Source organism: Dromaius novaehollandiae, chromosome 10 (genome assembly GCF_036370855.1).
Source record: "Dromaius novaehollandiae isolate bDroNov1 chromosome 10, bDroNov1.hap1, whole genome shotgun sequence".
NCBI classification, from domain to species: domain Eukaryota; kingdom Metazoa; phylum Chordata; class Aves; order Casuariiformes; family Dromaiidae; genus Dromaius; species Dromaius novaehollandiae.
Window position 1 is genome coordinate 174613 of NC_088107.1, and position 24656 is coordinate 199268.

The following is a 24656-nucleotide window of genomic DNA, read 5'->3' on the forward strand; positions in this document are numbered from 1 at the left end:
GAAATATTGATCTTCTAGAACACGCTTCCTGCCTCAGAGTAACAGGATTATTAGAAATAGTAAACACTTCAAGTACTAGCTTGCATGCTTTGCAAATTTAATGTTTTATGATGAAAGACAGCAGGGTTTGTGTCACAGTAACTAGCTGCATTGAGGCTTCTGGCCATCGGGCTCTGAAGCCTGTCATGTTAGGCCTAAGGCACGTGTATCACATCCTGCTGATGCTCCAGGTCCTCAGACGTCCTTTGCTTTACATCTAATGTCAATTGAAGATACTGATATATTTGCCCCAGCCCACTGAGGATATAGCTTTACAGTCCCTGAAGGCAGCTGTGATGTTCTGTTTTTGTTTGTTTTTGTTTTGTTTGCTTGCTTGCTTGTTTTGGAAGCATACTCTTAAAGTCCCAAATAACTCAGGTTAGGAGAAGAGTCCATTTTTATTGCCTGATTAGAACTTACGGGAGGAATTCAACTTTGCAGAGGTTAAATACTAGTGTTAATTACACTAGCATTAATTACACTAGCGGCACAAATCATACTGCATTAAGTTACAAACCTGATGAGCTAAAGGATGATAATGCCTGAGTTCACTATGCACACCTTGGTCTCAAAGCTTGTATTTGATCCTCATTCTACATGTTTTCCTTTCTCGCTTTCTGTATTTTAAAATGTTCCTTTGTTCATCAGATATGAATTATGGTTGTTACTGTGACACCCAAAAGGCTACTTGGTGAAAATAAGAAACCAGAGCCTCAATTAGATATTCTTCTTGCACTTCAGCTAAACAAAAGTTAGTTGAACATCAGGTTCTTGCTTTCATGCTATTCTATTGAAATGTTGATTACTGCATGAAATGGCAAATGATGCTTTTTTTCCACTTCAAAGTTCATATAAGCATTAAAGCTACCATCTGTGTCTGACATTTCTGTACATACTCGGTATACATTTGAAACTGAGGCTTCAGGAAAATGCTGTAAGATGTACTCATATGAAGTGTTATTCCTATGAACCTAATTTTTATAGATGCTGTGATTCTGTTAATCTTATATAAAATCATATATACTGAATAGTAAGGTGCAAGCTCTGTTTAGCTTTTCAAAAATAAGTAGTGTAAGAAATGCCTTACTGAATCAGATGAGTGGTCTAGCTAGCCCAATATTCTGTCTTCAGCATTAGCAATAGGAGATGCAATTTAAGGAGAGCACATGAGCTTATCTGCTTCTGATTGTCCTTTTCCCTCATATGCCCTCACTATGCATAATGCTTGGATTAGGGATGTTAAAGGGCACATTCCCAACTACTTCTTTTAGTAAAAGTTGTATAATCCCCTTTGAACCTACAGATGCTGTCTGTATTAAGGTGGCTGTTCAACTGTTATTCATTTTGATTATCTAAGCTAAACCTGAATCAATGTACATGATGCTCTGCATTATCTTCATAAGCAGCAACAGCATTACAATGCTATCCTAAATCATCTTTTAGCTTTCCAGAGATGATGAGCTTCATAAAGCTGTACACCTAAAATGGGAAAAACACACTTTCTTGGAACACAGCCTATTATCATATAAGAACTTTAGCAAAATACTGTGTTTCCCTGTTTGAATGAGTATTTAGTGTTATTGTCTCCCTGTAACTGCTGACTTATGCAACTTCTTATAATACTTGAAAATAAATCTAAGGTTTCCGGTTCTCATCCTCAGATGTAGTACATGAATGGCATCACCGCAATATAAAACCCCTGCCTGAACTCCAGGCTTCAACGTCCTCTGATATCTGACTGGCTTCCATGAAATTCAGCTAAGGTCAGTGCACTGCTGGCTCAAGTTCTGGAAGCTGGAACCTTTTGCTGTAAAGCTGAATTGGCTGTTAAAACTCAGCGGTTGAGTACTTGGAGCAGTGTCTTTCATGACCTTGGTGAATCCAGTTCTATCGTTCTGACAACTCAGGCATTTCAAGGATTGGAGGCACTGTTTTTAGCACCTTATGTAAGTTCTTTCACAGCAGGCACCTGCCATCTTTTGGTGCATAACCCATTTTAATTCTTTTTCTGTTTTTCCTAGAATAGCCTTTTTATTTCTTCCATTGGCTGGCTGGCCTTATTCTCCCACCTCTACTTTTTATTAACAAGATATTAATTTTATTGAAATAAGAAGTGTTCAGCAGCTTTGAGATAACCAGCTGAGAACAAAAGAAAAAGAAGGAGCACTCAATTCCACTCAATACCAGCAGAAAAACAACAACCAAAAAGCTGTTAAAGATAGTTGTCTCCATTTTGTCAAATTAGCAGCTTTCTGTCACTGAATATCAGATTATGAAGGATCTATGTGCTGCAGAACAGGATCTATGTGGTGCAAATAAAAAGTATGTTCTCAAAGACAGGCTTGATGCTTCTGTAAACAGTGCTCTGTGGTAGTTTTTTCATGTTGTTTATCGCAGGCATTGCACACAGAACTACTTTGATTTTTGCAGTATTGCGGTGACACTTTTCTAGCTGACAAAGGCGGCATTCTCTCAGTTGTCAGAGGTTTGGTTGCTCTCACTGTAAGCATGCCAGCTGCAATGACGGAGTGTCCTCACAAGTAAGACTCGTTCTAGCACACTCCTTTTCATGGAGTCTGCTACTCTTCAGGGATTTCATGCTATTGTCAGTGTTTAGTAGAACTGGTGAGAACGAGACACACATTACAAGCTTGTATGAGCTTTGGGTGATTTGGTATAAATGTTACTGGAATTCTAGTATCACTAATATTTAGAGACTGGTAATAAAAGCCTCGTTAATGCATTCTTAGTATATTGTTAGTTCATTGTGGCAATGTCCACCTTGTTCTCATTTAGTGTCCCTGGCTTCAGCGGCTATTAGAGTAGGCTCTTCCAGTCCCTGTGAACTGAATCTTGCTAAGAGGAACAAGAGGAGCAACAAGGAAAGAGGATTAAGTATGAAAACCTTGAATATGACAGTTTGAACATCTGTGCACAATTTTCTGGCAGACTTCTTAGTCTGTTTCATTCTACTATACTACTTTGAGTGCAGTTCCCCAACTCTCTCCCTTTGCTTTCAAAGAATCCCTAGTATTGGCACGGGCCTGAGCAGGAAGCCTCTGACTAGCTGCTCTCAGTTCCTATTTCCCGTTTACTTGAGTGTTATGCTTGAAGAGATGGAGGTAAGTGGCTTTGGATGTGCCAGCACCTGCCTCTTGGTATGACTGAGTGCCCAGGGCTGAGGCGGTTGGGCTGTTACTCTGCCTGAGCTCATGGATACATCTGGTAAAGTTTGCATTTCCAATTTCCACAATGCTTTCTAGGGAAGCCTCACAAAATGGAAAGCATCTCAACTTACAGCCAGCAAATGCACCCTCTCTTGCTGCTCCAGTCTAGCCTGGAGCAGCTGGGGGCATCAGTGTGCTAGATGCAACAGAAGTGAGCCATGTCATCAACTTCCCGTGCTAGTGCACGAGGTGTTCCTGTTGAACGTGCCCCGCTGTGAAACAGCGACAGGCCTTCAGCCTGAAGAATGGCAGCACTGCTTGTGGTGCTCTGCTGCATTCGGCCGGGAGGAAAGAGCTAAGCACTCTGAAGTGATCTTGCCCAGGATCTTAGCTGCTATTTGAGGAAATAAACTCTTCCACTGGGTACAGATTCAGAACAGTGAAAAAACAGTGTGGAGGGAGTCTGTTAATCCTGTTTCACCATGAGATTAATTGTTGTCATGTGCTATTAGAATTTTAATGCCATAATTCCTACCTCCTTAGAAAACAGATGTCCCTGAGTCTATTACAAGCTCCGTTCCAGGATTTTGCCTTGCCCCACTAACCCTGCCATTGCCAGAACATATTCTCTCTCCCCCCTGCCTGCCCTAAAAATTTAGAATTGCAGAATTGAAGGCACCATTTCCTGATCTGGTGGTGCTTCATTCCTGAGGAAACTGAGATGACATGCTTTCTATTTGATATTGAGAAATTATAATAGTCTTTGTGCCAGGAAACCTTGAAGTGGAGTTAACAAGCACCATTAAGGGCTTTGGACCTGGAAGCATCTATCTTTTTGGAGTATCATCTTGCTTTCACTTTATTCTGTATAATGGAATGCCTTGCTGCTTGATTTGGAAACTTTGGGAGGCTGAATGCAAACACAGTCTACTTTTTCTTACTTCTTGGTAGGGTAAATCTACTACTACAGAAGATCTGCACCATATCCCTATTCCATATGCATTTTTTTACTTACTGCTTTATCCTGCTAGCCTGTAGGAAGCAATGGGGAACCAAATGAGCCAATTCATGAGTTTGGGCTTCAGAAAACTAAGAGCACTACAAAGGAAATAAATTCACTGCATGAAAACAATCAATTTGTCTTATTTTAAATTGAACAAACTTTTAAACTATCTTTGTTTTTAAGGGGGGATGGTACAATGACTTTTGTGTTATTCAGGCTCTTTAAGGAGAGTCATTGGTTTCCTTGAATCCATCAGGCAGCAAGCAGTCTATCGTAAACCATGCTAAGTTTTCAGTGATTAACTACCCATGCTTAAAACTATGCCTCACTTCTAGGTTGAATTTGTCTACTGTGGCTTCCAGCTACTATATTTCATTCTGCCTTTGTCTGCTAGGTTTAAGAGTTTTCTTATATTAGAAATCTTATTGCCTGCAGATGCGTTCTCCCTTCTACCTCATGAGTTATTCTCTTTTATAAATCAGACTAACTTTTCTGGGTTTGGACTTCAGGCATTGCTTGTAACTCTGTTGTGATTTTTCCAGTTTATCACAACTTGTATTTAAAAAAAAAGACTGTAGTGGTGTTTGTAATGCATGTGCCGAGATGACACCGTTACTCTTAATAGCCTGCATATAAATCCACAGAGCTGCCAGCTCTCTACGTTAAACTGAGAGTGTGTGTGCTGTTCTCAAGCATGGAGTCTCGGCTTTCTAAAATACAACCAACATCATACAAGTGTGGTGTAAATTTCTTGTTCTTGTCTGTCACAGGTATCTGTTCTAGTAGACAAATCAGGTCGATGATTTTAGTACCAATACAAAATTTCAGTTAACAGTTACTGTATCTTCTTGCAGATAATTGACTGATTCTTTGTTAGCAACAATTGTGTGGGATTCCCCTAGAAATATTTCCAGTGATAAGTAACTGCTCATTGGCTGTTCATCATTTAAAACTGTTTTTAATCCTTTTGGTAGAAACTACAGATTCTTGTAGAATGTGGGACTGTATTTTCTTAACATCTTGATAATACAAGTGCATCAGACCTGTCCTCAGCTTTCTACATAGGCTTCCCAATACAACAGTGAGTCATAGTCCAGGTCTTGGTACATGCTTGGTGACTTGACCTCCGGGATTTGTGTGTGCATGTGGGGGGCAGGGGGGCCAAAATTGCAGGGTGTAGACTGATAAAACACAGGGAGATTGGGACTGTGTGCTGCATGCATGAAAATCACACATGCAGAGATGGTGCCTTAGAGGCTACATGGTTCTTTCGTGATCTGCTGGTCATCACAATCTCATGTCTTGTTTTGTGCGTAGGTGTGATTCTTTGACCTGCTTTTTCTGAAATAAATGGAGTTCTCCAGGCACATGTTCATTAAAGGAAACCATTCAGCAAAACTAAAGGTTTCTGCTCTCTTAGGGGGAAAATGATAGAGAATAAGCTATCTGCCACAGGTGTTAATCACAGGGTTCGTTCACTCCAAGAAGGCAACAGAATACTGCTCTGATAGAGTAGGAAAATATAGCAGGTTTTCTAAGTTAGTCCTTACACAAACAGCCAAAAATTAATGTTTGGTCAGATTTATTCTTCCTGTTCTGTATTTCCACAGATTTTGCAAGTTTTTTTACATTACAATTTTGCAAGTTTTTTTACATCCAAGTTCTAAAGTCATACTTCAGTCTACTTTTTTTTCCCAAAGTTGAAATCACTGCAGTGACTGGTAGCTTTACTTAAGATAAAATTTGCCCTACAAAATTAGTACTCTTACTTCTAAAATGGAACACTGTGGTTTAATATTGTCTGCAGCTCATGGAACTCAAACTCTTGAACCTTATATGGATGCAAAGAGTAAGTGGGTTTATCCTGGAACAGTCTTTTGAATCCTTCGTGGATAATGAAGGGAGTGCATTGTGCTGAATCAGTTCTCCTATTGAATTGTGTCTTTCATATAAAGATTCTACATATCAGGATTTGTTTGAATGGTCTTTGAAAAAAAGAGTAACCCTTAAATTTCATGGGAAGGGAAAACAACGATGAGATTTTGGGGAACAACAGGGAAAGGGTTGCTTCTTTGTTCAGGATGCAGTGAAAGAAGCGTAGCAGTGTTTTTGGTTTTTGGTGTTTCTTGTATTTATTTATTTTATTTATTTTTTCAATACTTGTCCTGGTGGGTGTGAATTTTTTTTTTTTAATGTGAGAATGACAAGAAATAATAAATCTACATGGGTCTGTCTTTGAGGCAGTAGCTTGTGAATAACTCCATGATTTTTATTTCTCAGCCCTTTGTTAAAGGGATTTGGTAGAATGCATTTTGAATATTTGAAGCAGGATGTTTTATCCTCTAGTGACATAGGCCTTTACTTATCTGTAGAACCTTCTAAGAAAGACAAGCTGGATGAGACTTGAATTTCTCATGGTAAAAAAGGCAAAATGAAGACAGGAAAAAAATCCTTAAATAATTCAATAAAACAAAGGGTTTTTTTTTTGCCTTCAGATGACCTGTTCCCAGCAGCCCTGGGCATATATTGTTTTAAACTAAAGCCTATTTTGGATTTTGTCTGCCTTCATTTTGGCAGTGGCAATTGCAGAAATTCGCTATGGCTGTTCACAATTTGTTACTGGCCTTCAGGCGAATGGTTTGGATTTGATCTAATCCAACCCCTCTGCCTGTGAAATTTACTTGGTACTGATAAGTCTGCAGGTAAATCTGTGGTAGTTTGACTCCTATAAAGAAAATTCTCCTGGGATCACTGTTCTAAAGATGGGATTTACTTGCATTTTTATTCATATTTCATGGAGATGAATAATTCAGAAGTGATTATTGATTTTTCCTTCCACTTGTTTTTCATCTCTGGTTTCATTTGAGCTGCATCCTTGCAAGAAAGCATGTGCTGCAGTGCTGATCTCATCCTAGAGGAGGCCATAAAACCAGAAGGGAACAGTGCCTGAAATGGATGTCCTATTTGAGCCCTGATTATTGCCTAGAGAATACATTTATTTCATGTCTTTTTTTTTTCCCTCTCTTTCTTGACTAGTAGGCATTATAGGCAAGGGATGGTTGGTAACTGTAATACCCATAATATGCTCACAGTTAACTAGCACTATATAGGAGGGATTACATTTTATCTCTTTAAATTTAAAATATGCTTGGAAGAACAGTTCCTGCTCATTTGCATGCTACAGTCATAGTATATGGTTATCTCCTGTATCTTTGCAAGTGGCTGCAACTAGATCTTGTGGTTGTTGGTGGGTTTTTTGTTTGTTTTTTTAGAATTTCCTTTCAGTTGTCTTCAAACTTGAGTTCATTCTGAGAGAAGGTCCCATAAAATCCCATTTTAAATCTGCATAAAACTGACAAGTTATGGGTTTTGCAATTTCAAGGAATATGACAGAGCTGTTTTACATTCATTAAAGAAAAATGCCTGCATTTCAACATCTCAAAGTTGCTCATTCTGAATATCATACAGAGGAGAAAAATGAAGTGAGACTGGTATGGGTTAATAAAAGTTGTATCTTTTTAAAAGAGTCCTTTTTAATATTTGACACTGAGTCACATAACAAAAATGGCAGTATATTTGGAGTATTTTAAGCTTTCCCAAATATATTCTGTTTTGGAAATTTTATCTGTGCCATTGCTAGTTCTAAAACCTGCTCTCTCCCTCTCTGCAGCTTTCCTTTTGGTTTGTCTGTCAGGCTTAGCTCCCCATCTTCAATTTACATTGTCTTCATGATTGCCACTCTTTCTCGTTGCCCGTCTGCTTCCTAGGATCCTGTGGTGATCTCGTCACAACTGTCCTACTGGTCTTCTCTCTGAAAGGCAGCATGACTTGTGTTACCTGGATAACTAACGGCATCTGGCAAATCAGTGGCTCTGGACTGACCCTTTCCTTTATAAGGACATTACAGCATTTCTGTCTCCATTTTGTTCAAGCCTTAGAGACAGAGTTGAAAAAACTGCAATACACCCCAGGAATCTGATCCTTCTCAGGGCAGCTGGTGCCTATTGCAATAGATTACTGGCTGCTTCAGAGAATAAATGAGATCTGAGATGGTTAAAAATGTCCGAAAGAAAGATAGACTCTCTAAGACAAGGAATATGGTGCACTGGAACAGGCTGTCCAGAGAGGTCGTGGAGTCTCCATCCTTGGAGACATGCAAAAGCCGTCTGGACAGGGCCCTGGGCAACCTGCTCTAGGTCACCCTGCTTGAGCAGGAAGGTTGGACTAGGTGGTCTGCAGAGGTCCCTTCGAACCTCAACCATTCTGTGCTTCTGTGAATCTTGCACCATATTTCAGCTCTTGTAACTTCTCTCATATTGCCTTGGTCCCATTACTTTATTACATTCATTCAGTGCTAGACCTTATTTATACCTCCTTCATTCTGTGTGTCTCTGGGACATATGAAATGCTTTTACTGTGCCTCTGGCTGGAGAAGTCCGTTGGAGGGATCAGATATTAAAGCTGGCAAAGGCCGCTAAGAAAGTATAGCCAGTAGGGACACTGTATGTGGAAGACATGAGTTTTTCTTCAGATAGACTTATGCTGCTACTTGGAAATATTTTCAGATAATTCTTTCCTTGAACTCGGTATGATTAAAAATCACTAGGATATGATCCCAGTCCCTCCTACACCATCCTTTTGGGTGCTTAGGTGTCCTGCTGCACTCTCATGCAAGGCGCACACTGCTATTTCTACTGTGCCCCAGTGTTTGCTTTAATCCCTCTTTTCTTGTTCCCTCTGGTCTTTCAATACTGTTCATGTTTGCTCCAGTTTTGCAGCCTTGATTTATAAACCTCTTTATCCTCTCCATTGAGAGTTCTAGACAGGTCATCTTCTGTCATTTTCCCTAAAGCTTTTATGAGTTGCTGAATTAAATTAGGATCACCATTTTTAAAACCTTACTTTCTGGGGCAAAATAGACCAGTGTGTTGCCACAGAAAACTCACAGGGTTCATGGATTTGTTTAAAGCAGGAAATGGAAGAAAGGCTGATAACAGGTGCTGGCAGTCTCTCTGGACCACATTAGGGAGGCTATTAACACAAAAATAAAACCTTATTTGATGAAGAATAAGACAGAGCCAAATGTAATTGATGACTTGGGCTATCCACCTACAAAGCTGTCTTTTTTTTTTTTATTATTTAGAGAAGCTACCTCTCAGTAGTTCAGATAATCACTATTTAGGTCCTGTAGTATTAGAATGATGAAAAGATTATTCTCAGATTAAGAAATAGTTGGTTAAATGCATAACTGTATTGGACCTGCAAAACAGTTGAAAGAATAAGGTACTTAAGATCAAAGGTCCTTGAAGTAGAACTATACAAACAAATAACAAGGTGTGACTGCATTTCAGATATGGAGAGGTTAAAAAAAAAAGGGGGGGGGAATCTTGATAAAAGTAGGAAATAAATCTTTAAATGATTTTAACTAACCAAACAGAGTAAAAAGGTACAGATATCTGTAAATAAGAGAGGAAATAGGAAGAAGGGAAGCCCATGACATAATTGTGTAGAAAGATTCAGAGGTATTCAGCAAAAACAAGTAGCCCTTAGAAAATCCTAGTAAAGCTAGTAGAAAAGAGTAAAAATTACTGTTTCTGGACAAAAATGAGGATAGAAGTGATTTGCTGAAGACTTAACCATAAGTAATCAGTTCTTTTGGTTCACTGAAAACAGAGAGCCTGTGAAAGACTCAGTAGCTGGACTGCCAAAGAAAAAGTCTTCCAAGAGGATAGATGCAGAGAAATCTTTACACTTCTCTGCAATTTTCACTATAGAGCATGCTGTGGTGATATCCTACAACCTCTTATCTTGCAATTACTTTGACTGTCTTGTGTAATGAGAGCCCAGAAGGATGGGATGTGAATTAACTGGAGAGATTAGAATTCTGTGCATTATGAGAACAGCGTGCTTTTCATTCAGAGGTGCTGAGAAATAGGTGCCTGACCTTACTAATAAAAGCATATTACTCAAATTAAAAGCAGGGCTGTTCCTGGTCAGTCCATGATAATTCTTTGTCCCACCAATTTTCAAAAGCTAGTATATTGTTTATTTAGGATCTCAGTTCTCATTAAAGCCTTTGGCCTATGGTTGTGAAGAAAATCAAGTGCATTTGAACTCAAGAGGCCTGTGCAAGGCAGCACATAACTCAGAACTGTTGTTCTGAGGAGCGAGACCTCTCCAGTTGCAATATTTATAATAAACCCTATTCAGTATTTTCCTTTAGCCGTAGTTCTTGGAGTTCTTCTTCCATGCAGAAACTCAGCCTTCACTTATAACTGCTTTAAACATCATGATAGAGAAAAGCATGGAGATGACTGACTACCCCCTACAATTTGAGAATAATAAAAGAAAAAACATTTTAGTAAGTCATTTTTATTATTTTTGCAGGCCTGGGGGATAGTCAGTCTGTGACTTCTGAATATTTATGATCAAGAACATTCATATCAGTGTGATACTGACTCAGGTGCACAGTGATGAAATAAATGTTCACATCATTAACAGTTTAATTCTGTATTTAAACAGCTGTTGCACCGGCTGCAGTTCCTCCACTTTTCTTACCTGTGATAACACGGGGGACTACAGCCCCAGTCCACCCTTTGTTTTCTGTCAGTCAGAAGAGAACTAAGCCCAGTACCCCAGAAAGGTCACAGGCCTTTTTAAAGCCTGGCAGAAAGGGAACAAAGTTCCCTAGCCTAAAGACAGACTTGTTAGGTTTCAAACCATAGTGACTCTCTGACTATTGTCTCAGTTTTTCTCCTCGAAAAACAGTTTATTTTGTTAGCAGAAGTGGGGAAAAAAATCCATCTCTCTTCTCCAGTTCACCTGTTGAAATAAATCTGTCCTTGCACCAGAGGATAATAATGTCTTTAAAAATCAGTGTTGGAGTGGTGCTTGGAATTGGACATCAATGAGCCTTACTTCAGTACCAAGAACACGGGTTTAAAAGTTGAGTTTGGGGTTTAACATAAGCCTCTGTATATTCCCATTTTGTGGTGCTGGTGCCTGGTCTGTGATGTCCAATAACTGTCAGGTGAAGCTCCCCATTTCATGACAGACTGAAAAAAATGAAGTGTTCTTGATCATGTTTCTGTGGGTCTCTCCGACTTTAGGAAGTAGAAGCCAGCAGCTCAGTGCTCTCCCTTCAGGAACTAGAGGGGGCATGAAGCTCCGTAAGGGCTTTGCTTATTAGTGCCCCTTTTGTTCTACCTTTGGCAGCTGTTTCATTTATTTATTTTTAATGGTTACTTGTATTTTTCTTTAAGAGATAGGAAGAAGAGGCTATCTGCAATCATTATCTGACCTCAGAAAGGTAGGAGGGCTGCCCTGAAGAACTGCTGTGCGGAAGGGTTTTTAGGCCAGTTAAATAACTGGTTCATGGTAAAGGCAGCAGCTGCTTTAGGGATCTCTTCATCTTTGAGTAAGTGTCCTGCTGGTCAAACAGCGGTTGCCCCAGTCATTAATTTAATAGATAACTGTATCTGATGTAAAATCTCAAGAATAGCAGTCGGAAGACACCAAATTTTTGTAGAAAATAGGAAGATTTTGAGGCAAAAGACATGAGAGAGAAGAGCATGGTATGGTATTGACAAAACAGTATTGTTTCTTTATAGAGGAAATTCATGGCTAAAAGATAATTAATTGGCCTATTTATATGTTCAGAAAGCTTTAACATATTTCACAAAATGCTGTTAAGGAAATGAGACTAGCTTGTGATTAGAAGCTTACTTTCGTAAGTCTGTTAGCAGGAGAGAGATTTTGGAACAATTACAACTATCAATAAATGTCTTTATTAGACAGTTGTATCAAATCTTATTTTTGTTCTTGAAATTGCCTATGCTATATCGGTATAAAAAAATCAATACCGAGGGAGATCTTGCCATCCTAACTGTCCCCCTCAGGGCTAAATTTGGTCACTGTTGTGATGGGCATTGTGGAGGCAAGAGCTGCAGTTTTCTCTCACTGCATGAAATGTCCCAGTGTGTATGCCCTTTCCATAAGTGCTAATGGGGAACTACTAACCTGAAGTGCTCTGATAAATCTGCTAATGGCAACACCATTTCCAGTGTAGACCAGTTCTAGACCTAAGCTGTCTAACCTCCCTCGCTCCCTTCCTGTGCCAGTTGCCCTGCTCTCTGGAGTGCCATGGACATGTCTGGGTGTTGTAGGCTTATTAGGGAAAATCTGAAAAATTTTAGACTGGATGAAATTATTCTTTGGGCTGAATCCAGCTTGCAGGCTGCCACCTGGACAGTTCTCCTTACACTTAAGTGGGTGACAATAACTCAAATATTAAGAAGCCTAGTTCATATGCAGCAGTGATGGCAAACACGTCCTCTGGCTTTGCCCTCTGCAGTGCTGAATAACAGTACCATTTGGAGAATATCCTTTACTCACCTGTAAGCTGGAAAAGGGGGCTGCACCTGCCCCCTTTTTTTTCCAGCCATTCTGCATTCCCCTGCATTTGCTTTGCTCTTTACTTCTGACTCCTTGTTCATTTTGACTGTGCAAGCTTCTTTACTTGTTTTATGCTGGTAATAGTAGATGACAAGCACAACGGATAATTGTAACAGTCTCTTCTGTTTGTATGAATGTTGTGAACATGAAATGAGAAAATGAGAGTCTGAAATGATGAGGAGAAGAGGAGGCTGGGAGCAAAGACAACAGAGGGAATATATAAAATTTGCTTTTGGAGGGATAAAAGGGGGTAAATATAGCTTGTGTGTGTGTATATACACACACATATGAATACATATATATGTACATACATACACACACACACAGAGAATTGCCGTCAGGATGGAGGAGCGAGCCCATTTCTCTTGTGCAATGTCCTGTTACAGGGTACCATGTCCTGTCTGGAGAGAAGAGCAGGAAAGAACAGATTTTCTCTTCTATGATTTCATGAAAATCAGTAAGGCTTTGCTAACTGCTGAATAAAACATTTTCTAAAGCTATATTGAATATGCTATTCCAAAGTTATTGCATTAAAGATAAACATAAATGTCTTCAGTATACCAAAGATAAAATCTGGAAAAATTGACACATTTTTTAAAAAGGCCTTAGAAGGATCTGGGGACCTCCAAGATTAGTATGTTACATTTGCATTGGTAATGAATAGATACCATAGCAAAGACTAGCATGAGGATGACACCTACCAGCTAGGGAGGTTCTTACCAGCAACAGAGGTCACCAGCAGCATGTCCTGGATCTGAGTGGGGCCTGCACTGTTCAGCATATTCATAAATGATTTGGAGAAGAGTATTAATGCTGAGGTAACTGCTGAGATAAATGCTGAGGCTGTTGATTTGAAGTTATTGATAGTCAGTACATCAAGGGCTCAGTGGAAAGATTAGCAGAAAGATATTGCAGTTATGAAAATAAAATGACAGAAGACATGCTGTTATCACTACAATGGAATGCACTCAGAATAGACATACCTCACCCCATGTCCATAATGATGGGCTCTAATCTTGCAATACCACTCAAGAAAGCAATCCTTTAAGTCACTGTGGATAGCTCTCTGAAAACATCAGCTCAATACTTAGCTACAGTCAAAGAGCAAATGGAATAATAAGAATAAAGAGTAGAAAACAACACGGAAAACATCATAATGCCATTATATTGATGTATAATGCTCTCAATTCTTGAATGCCTTGTGCAATTCTGGTCTCTTGCCCTCTTTCCTAGCCTCAGAAAGAATATTGTAAAATCAGAAGCAAGTAACAGGGAGGATCAAAAAAGCCATGCTACAAGAGAAGACTTAAAAAGCTCGGACTCTTCAGCTTACAGAAAAGACAGAGAAAGAGCCATATGCCAGAAAGATATGAGAATATGAATGCTGTAATGAAGGTTAATGGGAAATGATTTTTTTTTCTCACAGCGTAAGAACTAGGGCATATTAATTGATATCACTGTGCAGAAGTTACAAACCAAATATACAAGAGGAAATGCTTTTTACGATAATGCATCATTAAACTGCAAAATTCATTGCCACAGAGTCTAAAAGTAGAGCTAGGTTCGGAAAGCAACAGAGAAGTTGATGGAATTTATATGTAAAGATGTAGAAACAACCTTTGGAGAGTGAAGGCTCCTAAGCTGGAGCTCAGCGGAAGCTGAGAGGTATACTTGGAGATATATCACTTTGTCATGTGTTTCATACTCTTTCCATAGCTGTCCACTCATGACTGGGGGCTAGATGGACTCATGATCTGACCCAATGTTGTCATTCTAAAGATCTTAAGGATTAAGGGTCATGAGGAGGTTCCTGAGGCTAGATTTTGTCAGATGAGAGAGCAGAGATGCACAGACATGCTATGGAATGGGCTCTTCTGTTTCTTCTCCCCTCTTCACAGGTCGGAATAAGGAAGACATAGAGGTTTCGTGGGCTATGTTCTGACCTCTATCCCAGCAGTTTTAATCTTAATTAAAACTCTCAGACCAAACTGATTGAATTAATCAATTATTACCCATAAGTAATAGAACTAGTCATAACAACATCAAGGAGAGGCAGCATTAAAGAGCCAAGGAAGCAGGGATCTGGACCAACAAGTTGGCTTGTTTCTGATTTTTGAGGCAAGCATTTCATAAAAATGAAACTTGGAATTCCTCAGCTCCATGGGGTTGATTTCTGGCTGAGAGATGAGCCTTTCTGCAGCCAAAGACAAATCACCTGCAGTCTGATTGATGCACTGATTTACTTTTCCACATCTATAAGACCATTTGTTTCACAGTCCTGGCTACTGTCAGAATCCATGAATTGCATGACGACAAGCCTTCACTTAAGTCTCATATTATGTAGTAGTCAATAGATACTGAACTGAATATTATGATCTAAAATACAGGTCTAGCTTCTGCAGCTTTAGAGCATGGCCCCTACTTCAGCATATGTAGAACTGTTCCTTGTTGTAATCCCAGCACCAATATAAATCCAGATGAGCTTTTATTTTATGTTCTCTTTGCAGTTTTCAGTAGACTCAATCCACTAGTTGCTGAGCTAAACTTAAGTGTAAATCCATTGATTTTTTTTTGTTCTGTGTCATGTAGTAAAAATTTCAAAATATATTTCATTTTCCACCAAAACAGTAAAAAGGGTCAACTCTGATGTAACCCAGTTAAGATTCACTCCCTGCTCTCTTTCAAAGAAGGCAGTGGGAATTTGTAGCCCTTTTCAGAAACCAGCCTTTCTTGCCCAAAAAAGCTGGCTTCAGACTGAACCCTCATTTTGTTTCCAAAGCTGAAATCCTTTTAAATCTCTCGTCTTAGAATTGTGCCTTTGTGGGCTGACTCTATTGCCTGTGCTTATTTATATCAGTGACCAGAACCAGCTGCCCTTCTGAGTCATGGGGAGGACGATATACCTTGCAACGCATCTTTCAGAGAACGTTCCAGCTCTTTGTCCCAGGATTTAGTAATCCCAAGGCATAAAGAAAAAAGTGCTAGCTCACTTTGTGGCAGTTGTTGCTCTATCAGTATGGCTGGGAAGGTATGCTGTATCGATGATTATGGTGAATGGAAAAGAACTTTGCCCCCCGCCATTTCTCAGTTGTCTGATTTGATTGTCAGTGGTTGGTTGGGTGCCAATCTAAAAGTCAGAATTACTGCCTGCAGTGACTTTTGTGTTGGAGGTGAAGGTAGCATCCAGAAATCCGGAAGGACCTGTCCTCTCCTAGCATTTACCACAGAGGCTTCTAGCCCACTGGGGATGGTTCCCAGCAACCGGAGCAAACTAACTGGCACAGCCAAGAAGCTGGTGTTGCTGCCTCAGCGTTGGAACTGCTAAGCAGAAGATTGGGACGTGGCAGTTGTAATGAAGCAGTTCAGCATCTCCCAGAGCCTGGAACTATTTTTTTTTCAATATGAAGCTGAAGTTTGCCTCTAGAGAATTTTTAATCTTTAGTCTTTTGAAATAGGGTGTGGAGCTGATGATGTTTAACCTATTTGAAACATACAGAAATCTAAGATGTTTGATTCCGCTGTGTTAAGTTTCCCCAGAGGTTCGCAGACAACATTTGCTACTGATTAGCGTCCTCTGTAAGCTACAGAAGGGAAGGTTCTAATTTATTTTTAAAACCTATCCAAATTCTGTGGTATTTTTGTTCCTGAGCATTTCATTGTTTCTGACAGCCCTTGGAAGATTTCTGGGAGAGAGACTTGCTGCAGGGCAGGCAGGACATCTTCCAGCTTTCACAGTTAACTCACATAGTTAAAGGTCACTGTTGGCAATGAACATGCCATGAAATAATCTTTATATTCCAATATAGGAGTGATAGACCGAGGCCCAGCAGAGCAGGAATGAGGAAGTATGCTTCCCTGTCCGGTGCCTTGGAGGTTAAATGAGCCATCCACTAGTATCCTGGTTAAGAAAATGAGATGCAAGGTTCGTACACAAAAGTTTAATTCATTTTCTGAAAACAGTATCCAAAACAGATCTCCAGAGGACAGTTTGCTGGTGTGCTTACGTTGCTCATCCAGGTTTTGTTCTTTGTCCAGTGGGATTTGGGATCATCATGACATATCCCTCTCTACCAGTAGCCAGTCACCCAGATACGTGATACTGGGCACAACTTTCACCAGCTGGGCTGCTGAAACTGCCTAATATTTACATATTAATTAGAGAAACTGGTCTGCAGTTGTTTGCAACTGTTGGAGACAAACATGAGGTTCCAATTTAGGAGTAACTTAACCCAAAGCCCCCCTCAGAGGAAGCGGGGAGTGCCTTTCTGGGACACTCCTGCAAGGAGCAGCCAGACAGTAGGCTATAGGGAAAAATCTTTATTCTAATGACATGAGAACCCACCTTGTTGGCAGGAGTTTATCCAGTTTCAGGTATTTCGAAGCGCCGGCCGGAGTTCTGGCTTCCTCGAATTGCCCAGACCCTTGTGCCCAGAGCGGCCCGTTTTGCTCAGCGAGGAGCCTGGGCTGGCTTTGGAGCGCCAGGAGTTAATGCACGGCCACAGGAGCGCTGGGTTTCGGCGGCCTGAGCGGCAGCGGCGCCCCGGGCCCGGACCCCCCGGAGGCGGCTGCAGCCCGGAGAGGGTTAAGGCAGCCTGCGCAGTGCCGGGCGGGTCGGAGGAGGCTGGGCGGCTCCTCCCTCGGCTCGCGCTGGCACGGCGGCTGCTCTGCAGCCCTGTTTGTGTCGCTGCGTCGGCGACGCCAGGCATCCCGCGCGGCGGTGCCGCTTCCGTGGGCCGCTCGTCCCGCGACAGCATGGTATGTGTGCGTTCCTTCGGCTCCCCTGTGAGCCCAGCCTGCGGGCGCGAAGGCTCTGCATAGGCAGCAGAGGGTGCCGGTAGCGCTGGAGACGGCGAGCCCTTAACGCTGTTTGGAGGGGGTGGGTGTGCGGCATTGAGACGGCCAGTGCTGGCCTTGTTCTTGCTTTAATGCTATTTTTTCTGTGAAGAAATCTCATCAGTCGGGGGAGGAAGGGTTGTTCTGGTGGATCTGACTGCGAATTTACATACCCGGCTAGTGGACTTTACCTCGACCAAGCTCTCTTGCCCTCCTCTGCCTGATGTCGTGGGATGAGTTGCTGGGTCTGCTCTGCCCTTGCACAGGAGTGCTGGAGGGAATCTTTGCAGAGCAGTCGACAGCAGATGTGTTTTTTCATTCTTTGGAATTTGATCCTGTTGGGGTCGAATGGGTGATTGGCGAGTGGTTGAGGGGAAATGGCTACTGACAAGAGGGTAAGGTGGCTGCAGATAGAGCTAATTTTTTATGATCTATGAGGACCTTGTCCTTGCTCAGCTGCTCTTGTCCTGAGTATAGGAACAGAGACTGAATTCCCTAGCTGCTCAGCTGTTTACTGCACTTATGTCGTTAGCTGAAACGCAGAACAGGATGTGTAAAGATGGGTCTAGAGAAGAATCTGGAGAAGATATTCTGCCTGTCATGGACTTAAAGAGTGCTGAAGCATTGTGATTTATGTCATTATGGCTTTGCATGGAGATAGTTTGCTACTGGAGAAGAGATGAGGTGGCAAAAGGCATCTCAGAGGCACTCCCTTTGGGCAAGGCTTGGTGAAAGCCAGTATTAAGGTCTGTATCACTGTCCAGCTCAGTGCTGATGCTGGAATGAGACTAAAGCCGGTCAGGAGGGGGGAGGGTTGTTAAGGTGGAATGTCATGTTGTTGATTAGGTGGAAGAGAGATGAAGGGCCCTTTCTGCAATTTCTCGCTCCTGTGGTGCTGCACACCCACACATGAGTAGCTGAAGTCTTGAAGTAGATGAAGTCTGGCTTGGAGCTGCTCAGCACTACATTCTTCCACCACAGGAAGCCAAAAAACATCCAAACTCTTCCAGTTGTGGGGGAGGAAAAATGGAAGGTTCTTGTAAAATGTGAGTGATGCTGCCTTTCCAGGGCGGCAGAGGAGGAGAAAAGAAGTGACCAGGCTAGGAGCTGATTTTGGTCCTACTGGGCTACAGCAAGGCATTTAATTCCTTACAAATGAGAAGAGCAAAGTGCTTTCTTTTTCCCAGCAGTTGTCCTTTGTCATCCCTCACCCTGCTATGTTTCCCATGTAGCACAGCAGTATATGGGGCCAGCTCCTCCCTTTATGCGTTGCTCTGCTGCATCACTGGTGCTACAGTGTGATGATGACCCCATCACAGTCTAGACACACAAGGTTCTATAGTTTCATAGGGTATCTTTGTCTTCCTTTAGTGTTGCCACTAGCAAACATCTTGTTAAAAGCATTAACTGTATGCTAATGTTAAAATGGGTTGAAGTATTTCAAAATAGGGTTTTCTTCCTATAGTGTCCAGAACTAGAGGAACTGGAGCAGGGTTTGGTGTGTTGTACAGTTTAGGCTACACGACCATGAAAATCTGGGAATGATGGGAGGAATTGAAAAAAGTCTGTGGTGATACCAAAAAAAGCCTTCTTAATAAAGAAGAAGAGAGGGGCCACCCTGGCTGGGGGCTGAAAGTGAACAGGCTGGGATTCACAGTGATACAGGGAGGGGAAAAGGGGAGGGAGTTGGACACGTTTATCACACAGAGAGCTTGGAGGGGAGGAGCATGGCTGCTGCACACCCGCACACGCAGAATCGCGCACACACACACACACACACACACACTGCGGCAAATTCTGCAGCTGGTGCCTGCTGGCTTATGACTGCAGAAAAAAGGAGCTGTAGTTTAAACTCTCTGATCTCAGAAGCGATGCTGTTTCTATTCCAAGTAGCTTTGGTCCCAGTATGAAAAGCCCTGCAGGCTGGGCACTGTTCCAGAATGACAGGGATTCCTCCTCCTCTGATGGGTCAGGGGACCCTTTGCTGCATAAGGTCAGTGCCCTCCCTGTCCTCCCTCTGTCTGCTGTTTGGGGCCACCCGGACCGCGTGTCTGTCCTTACGCTTCTTCCAGCAAGAACCTATTGTACACAGGCAAAGATCCTTTTTTTTTTGATCCCCTCTTTTCCTTCGATATGACAAGGCCAGGCTGCCCTGCCCCTGCCCTGCCCCTGCCCTGCTCACATTCTGCGGACAGAGGGGAGGGTAACTCTGCAGTAGTTTCTTTCCTGACAAAATAATCCATGAGAGAAATGTCATGTCCTATCTTTTTGCTATTCTTCCTCACTCCTGTGCTGTCAGCATAGCTTAGTCATGTCCTCGGCAGATACGCAAGCAAACTCATGATGGACTTGAGCACAGGAGAGGAGAAAAAACCAGCACAGGCACTCTCTGGTGAAAGCAAGGAAGCTGTGTGTACATGGACAGGAGATGCAGCGTCTGGGTCAAAGGAAAGAGCCTGGGCACCAGACCAAGGGTGGAAGAGGGGTTCCTCAGCCAGCACCCGAGCTTCTATGGGACACAGTCTTGTGCTCTTTGCATGTGTTCATACACACACAGACCATCCTGGGTAGCTTCTGAGGTGGCTCCTCGCAAAAGGAGAAGCAAACTGAGCCAAATAAAGATCCAGCAATATATTTTTGTGGTAAGTGCCTGAATACAGAGACCCCAGAGGATGCTACTTTTGGCCACTTGGCTAGCACAGTTGCTATGTGCAATATCACAGGCTTTCCACTGGTAATTGATGGACAGAGGAGAGACCTGCAGGCCCTCAGAAGAAGATGCTATGAGAAGCCAAAGAAGAGAAGACTGTCTGGCGAGCGCAGATGGACTTGACAATAGTAACTAGCTCAAAATGAGAGATGTATCTGCTAGCCTGTGAAGTGTTTGTTAGGCAAAAGTACCTAGGGAGGTAATAGTTACCAGGCTGATGGATAGTCTCTGTGTATGGGAGGAAAGAGGGTAAGTTGTGTGTATATTAATCCTTAGAAATGATTCTGGGGAAGATTTAGGGGATGGAAAAAGAAGGCCCCCCTCTTCCCCCCCCCCCCCCCCCCCCCCAATTCTGAACTAGTTACAAGTCCACGTCATTCTGGACTCCAGAACAAGCCTTGTAGCTGTTGAGAGGAAAGACTACAGAAGGTATTGAGCTATTTTGGTTCTAACTTCTCAGTTTGTATTCTTTTTCTCTGCCTCCTCTTAGAGCTGCTTGATTGAATTGTGTGGATTCCTCCTACAAATGCATATACTTTGTCTTTGGAGAGAGAACTTTCCCCCTGCGAAAGAGGTGTTTCTTTTGTGCCAAGAGAGGGAAGATTTTTGTGACCCAAGGACTTAAAATCAGAATTTTCATCTTGGTTTCCCAGGAAAATGATTGGCCATTCCATCTGTTTACCCCTCTAATAACTCTTGAATCCATGGTATAATTTGAAACCCATTTGAAATAGGAGAAGCATTAAAGATACCAAGTTTCTACAGGTTTTATGAAATCTGGTGGGGTAGGGGAGGAGAGTGATCCAACTCAGTGCCTTCCCTGGGACAGGACGTGTTCTTTCTGGCCTGCCATCTGGGCAGTCACCGCTCGCGCACCAGTCGGATAACAAACATTGTCCCCGAGCGTGCTGCCACTTGACCAGGTGGTAGTTATGACTCATGCGAGGAACTGAGGATACTGCAGTGGACTGCAGAGAAGTCCTTCATCAATTCCTTGGCTAATGAAACAACTTAGTTATGTATCCAGCTCTTCAGCAAATTCCTGTCCTTCCTAGGCTTTATTCAGGGATGAACCTGAGCACTGGTGTCCTTGACCAGCAGGTTCTTAGTTCTTCTGAAATTGGCCTTTAAGTCTTGCTGGAGCTCTCTCTCAAATGGATAGACACTACTGAGCTGGACTTTTTTTAAGGGGAATGCAATTCCAATTGACCTCTATATTTCTGAAAGCATCAGCATTCCAGTTTCTGTGTTCTGAAAGAAATGAGTGAGCCCTTCCTTGCTTTTGAAAATAAAGGCTTGGATATTTCCTCCAGGAGGATGAAGGTTGAGAATCTCAAACAGGAGGAGGCATGTAAGCCACAGAGGGGGTAGGATGCAAGATGCATGTCTGTTATCAGCATGTCCTACTGAGTAACCTGTGTGTCTCTGCACTTATTACTTACTGCCTTTCGTGAGCCTTCTTGTGAAGCACCAAAGTCTGTTGCGATTTACTAGCACCTACCTCAGGGGTCAGGATTCACAGCTGGACCAGGTCCATAGTGTTCTTTGTGGCTCTGGCATTCCGCAGTACAAGAAATCTTTTGTAAATTTGTTTTATCTTTTGAGATCCTGGGGAGGAAATTGCAAGAGGAGGAGGATTGACCTATAGTCACCAGTCAGCGCATGTGGAAATTTATGTTTCTTTAGTATGAACCAAAGGTGAAAATAAATCACAGCACTTAGGCACAGCAAGACTATGTCAGACCCCCTCCTATGGGAAAGGCTGAGCCATTTCTCCTGACTCACCTGGGATGTCAGCTAAATGCCTCAAGCAGCTATAGTTTAATAAATGGTTGTTACTGAATATGTTCACAAAGCACCTGACCTGAAAGTCTCGTAGCTGTTTTAACCTTGGAAAGGAGAGTCCCTTCCTGTTTCAGGGATACTGGCAATGGTAAGAAAATAGAAATACCAGCTGGCGGGAAACAAACAGCACAAGCTATAGCCTTAGCTCCCGCTCGAAGGCTTGTGCAGAAGCCGTGTTGCACCACTGCATGGTGGGCTGGCATTTGCCAACTCTGTTCTTCATGTATTTTGGTAGTGTCGTGAGAGAAGTCCTTTTTATTCTTTCCAGTGACTAGGTCAAGATTGTGGAGACTTAGTGGTGTTTTTCACAATATGCTTTAAGTATAAATAGATTGTGATAAAAATGCATAGCGCCATAACTAGCAAATCTGTGTCATTTGTTTCCTCTGCTAACTTCAATGTTTAATTAAGAGATATTGTCTAAATTTTTCACTTGCTATAGCTGACCTTTTATTTCACTAGGATCCCAAGCAGCTCACCTCTACCATTCTCTGTTAAGTTCCAGTGCAGAGTTCTTCTTAAATAATTAAGGAGGAAGCTAGAAGAAAAGGGCCATTAGTATCTCTGTTTTGACTCCTGCCTGAGGAACGTCAGTATGTCAGAAGGCGTGGTACTCATATCTTGGAGGAAAAGTGGGCAAGAAGCCAGTGATTTACTTTTCGGTTGGCTAGATTTTTGTTCCAAAAAACCTCCTAAAATGGCATAAGAGGGATGAGTTGCAGTACTTGGATAGAAATGCAAATACTGCCCAGGACTTATAAGAAAGAAATTGCTTCAAACAAATACGACTCCTTTCTTCGGCGGGAAAACGCTGGGCAGGGTGGTTCTCTGTGGCTTTGATCTATACAGAATCTTTTTGAAGAACCAGCTTGCAGGCTAGTAAGTATGAGCACAATATATGTTTTGGCCCAATTCCGAACTGTTAGATTTGCTTTGCTTAGGAGTTTTAATTGTTACGGGGTTTCTTTCCTGCTGTCGGCCCATAGTGAAAAGCAAAAGCGATTATCAGTGAAGTGGGATGCTTGGGGGTGTGGAAAGGCTCTGTGCCTGCGTGGCTCTGAGGGAGCTGAACAAGTGAGAGGATCTGAGACAAAGCTGTTCTTGGTTTTGAAGGCCTCTTCTAGCCCTTTTTATTCTTGCAAGTCAGTCCCTTTTATTCTCCCAGGTCAGTAAGTCCAGTCCCTGGCTCACAGACGCAGATCCCACTGTGCATTCTGCGAGCTGGAAGAGGCCTGGCTGCACTGCACAGCGTAAAGAAGTGGGGGCTCCCGCTAGGACACGGGACTCCAGTGAGCTCAGAGCAAGGCAGATGAGCAGGCTGACCGGCGAGAGGTGCTGGCTGAGGTGACTTGTCACCAGGGTTGAAAGCAGAAGATATCCCTACTCTGATAGGAACAACAGTTCAGCTCTTCCCAAATGCCTCTCTTTTCAATGCCGGACAGACAGGGCCTGCGTTTACTAGCAGAAAGGACAGGTGGCCTTGAAGCTATGTGTTTTTAAATAACTTCCTACATCCCATTCATTGTCACTGTACTTCACACTGTAAATCAAATCCCAGGAATCCAGACCATGCAGAGAAGTTATCAAGTGGCAATTAAATCCAAGAGCGCAAAGTCAAAATACATCAGCAGAGAAGGATATTGGCAGAGGACAGCTGCTTTTTTCTAAGGGCTGACAGAATACAGCCATTCTGTGTTTTCCCACCCCTGCCCCACACCGTCCACAGCTGGTTTAATAGCCATATCTTAAATGCAGATGACATTCAGCAGGTCATCTCCAAAATAAACAGGTGGGAGAGAAAAAAAGCTAGTAAGAATGAGACCATCAACAGTAGGGAGTGGGAAGCAGGTCTGAGGAGTCTAAACAGATGCTAGAAATCAGATGTATCAATATTAGGCTGTAAAAAGCTCTGAAGAGGCTCTTGCCAGAAATTTGGCATCTAAATCAGCAAACAGGAGGAAACCTCAGAATGATTCCTTGTTTGTTACAGTCATTCCCTCCCTGATACAACTAAGTTTTCTCCACCTAAGATAGCCTGCTTAAACATGAGATCAGCTGTAGCATTTCATATTGCATCAGTTGTCAAAAAAAAAAAAAAAAAAAAAAATCAGAGAGGGAAGCAGGACAGATCACGAGCTGTTCCTCCAAGTCAGTCAGGATCAGTATTGGCGAAATACTTCACAACTGGGAGAAACGCACAGTTTTCCTGAAGCTCTGCTATAAGCTCTGTTGTAAGAACATGTATCCAGTGATGCATATTCTTGTTAAAAGTAAGAAATCAAAAGTTATCCAGCTCTGCTACTTACAGGAGTCTTTGGACCTGAAATCTGGAAAAAAGACGTCTGCTTCAGTGGCAACAGGAACATTTTTTGTGGAATCCTCTGTTCATGGACTAGCAGCAAATGACAGCTGAAACTACACTGAAGAGGAAAACATGAGAAATTAGTTTGGTTTCCAAAGGGACCATCTCTGAATCTGTCAAGGGTTGGTGGAGTGAGGGCAGCAGATAAGAGGGTGTCATAAGGTGTGTTTAGGTTTCTTTTTGTGGAGTTAGCTGGAGACATTTGAGAAGTTACAGCTCCAGCTCCTCACAGCTGGAGGTAAT

At 42.2% G+C, this 24656-nt stretch overlaps 1 protein-coding gene across 2 annotated transcripts in view; it reads left to right on the plus strand.

The window, feature by feature from the left end:
* MAP1A (microtubule associated protein 1A) overlaps nucleotides 1–24656 on the plus strand; it is a 72743-nt gene that overhangs the window by 14158 nt on the left and 33929 nt on the right. Inside the window, exon 1 of one of the 2 annotated variants that reach the window (XM_026115565.2) lies at nucleotides 17264–17418. The exons of the other annotated variant lie outside the window; for it this stretch is intronic. The gene's annotated coding sequence lies outside the window, so the exon portion shown is untranslated. Of the gene's footprint in view, nucleotides 1–17263; nucleotides 17419–24656 lie in introns of those variants that run through there. 2 annotated transcript variants of the gene reach the window in all.